Raw genomic sequence first — 2,099 nt, 5'->3', positions numbered from 1 at the left:
ACTCTGGCCTCCACAGCGGGCATACATATACATACACATAGACACACACACAAAGCACAGGAGGTGACAGAAATGGAAACATATTTGGGCAATCTTATATACTTAACTGAATGCTATCACATCCCCTTCCTTATTAGCTCTAAAGACTATACTGTTGGGACAAATAGAGTACCCTGAGATGAGAGAAGAGCAAGGACAGGGAGACCCATCTCTCTATGTCCTCACAGGGACCCTGTTCCACAATAGACCTGTTCAGGTGGTTAAGACTTTGCACTAATATTCTGGGTTCTCTTTAATTTTTTAGGATTTCAGGCTGATACTCAAGTCACAGGTGCATTTCCAATGAGCACAGATAAAGATCAAAGAAGACTAAACCCTACTAATTATTAACTGGAAGCCTCAGAATCGAAGTGCTTCCCAAGAATTGATGGCCAGAATAAGCTGAGAACTGCTTTCCTTAGAACACTAACATAATGGAACTTTCTCTAAACTACCCGGCATCTAATAAAACCAATGCTAGAAAGCAACAACTCTGCATTTCTCTACGTTGAGGTTCACTGACCCCCTTTTCTAGCCTTGCTCCTATTCCTCATAGTCTATACTGTGGTCTGAAGAGTGGGCCTTTTTGGAAACCTTTCTCTCATCATTATCATCTTTAAGAAGCAAAGAGAAGGGGCACCTGGGTGGCTCAGTGGTTAAAGCCTCTGCCTTCAGCTGGGTCACAGTCTCAGGGTCCTGGGATGGAGCCCCACATCGGGCTCTCTGCTTGGTGGGGAGCCTCTTCCCCCTCTCTCTCTGCCTGCCTCTCTGCCTGCTTGTGATCTCTCTCTCTCTCTCTCTCTGTCAAATAAATAAAAATAATTTAAAAAAAAAAAAAAGAAGCAGAGAGAAGCTCAGAATATCACTAATATACTGACTACCAAGGTCTCTTCCTCTGACATCTTGGTATATGCCCTGTGTATACTTTCCACTGTCATCCACACTCTGATGGGCCCCTGGATATTTGGGGATACCATGTGCAAACTCAGCTCTTATGTGCAGTGTCTCCACCTCTGTCCATAATACTCAGTTGTGTTAATTGCTGTTGAAAAGTTTCCGTTGGCATGCCTGAGTGGCTCAGGGGGGTGAGCATCCAACTCTTGATTTCAGCTCAGGTCATGATCCCAGGGTCATGGGATTGAGCCTCGCATCAGGTACCCCGCTGAGCATGGGCAGAGTCTACTTGATATTCTCTCTCTGCCCTTACTATCTCTCTCTCAAAAAGTAAACAAATCTTTATTTTTTTTCACATTTATTTTTTTAATTTAAATTCAATTAGCCAACATATTAAATAAGTCATGGAAAAAAAAAAAGAAAGTTTTCAGATGGCTGCAAACCCCTATGGCTGGAAACACAGTGTATTGTACCTCATGCCTACTGGGGTTATTACATTGATCTGGCTGTTTCCTCTTCTACTGTCTATGCCCTTCTTCCTGTACTACCACCCACCAATGAGCCTTTCCAGAGCCTCTCTTTCCCTGGTGACCTCTACACCCATGGTGTGGCCGGCAGAGAGACCTGGCCCACCAAAACGAAGTGGCCCATCTTCACCACCTTCGTGTTTATGGTCCAGTATGGTGCCCCTCTGAGCTTCAGCCTCATCTGCTACTCGAAGACTGTTACCTGCCTCCACAGGAGAAGTGAGAAGGAAAACAGCACTAGGGAAACTGAGAGCCAGCTCATTGAGAACAAGGGGATCAACACAATGTTGATCTCCACTGTAGTGACCTTGGGAGACTGCGGGCTGCCCCTGAACACCCTCTGTGTTATTTTTGACTAACGTCATGAGGTGCCGATGGGCTGTCACCATGATCTGATATTTGTAATTTGCCACTTGATTGCTAGGATTTCCACATGCATAAATCCTTTATCTTATGGTTTTCTCAACAAAAATTTCCAGAATGACCTAGAAGTGCTTATTTACCATTGCTGGTGCTTTGTACACCTCAGGACACACAGAGAAAATGCGGCCATCTCCACTATGCACAAAGCTGACTCCAAGGGATCATTAAGTTTGGCTCTGGCATCAACGGGATATGAAAGTTATTAGCAAAGGCAAA

General features: G+C 44.5%; 1 pseudogene; it reads left to right on the top strand.

The window, feature by feature from the left end:
* Window positions 1–473: 473 nt before the first annotated feature.
* On the top strand, window positions 474–1,856 carry LOC122891400 (annotated as a pseudogene).
* The last annotated feature ends 243 nt before the right edge of the window (window positions 1,857–2,099 follow it).

This window comes from Neovison vison, chromosome 1 (genome assembly GCF_020171115.1).
Source record: "Neovison vison isolate M4711 chromosome 1, ASM_NN_V1, whole genome shotgun sequence".
NCBI lineage: Eukaryota > Metazoa > Chordata > Mammalia > Carnivora > Mustelidae > Neogale > Neogale vison.
This window is presented reverse-complemented; position numbering and strand designations above follow the sequence as displayed.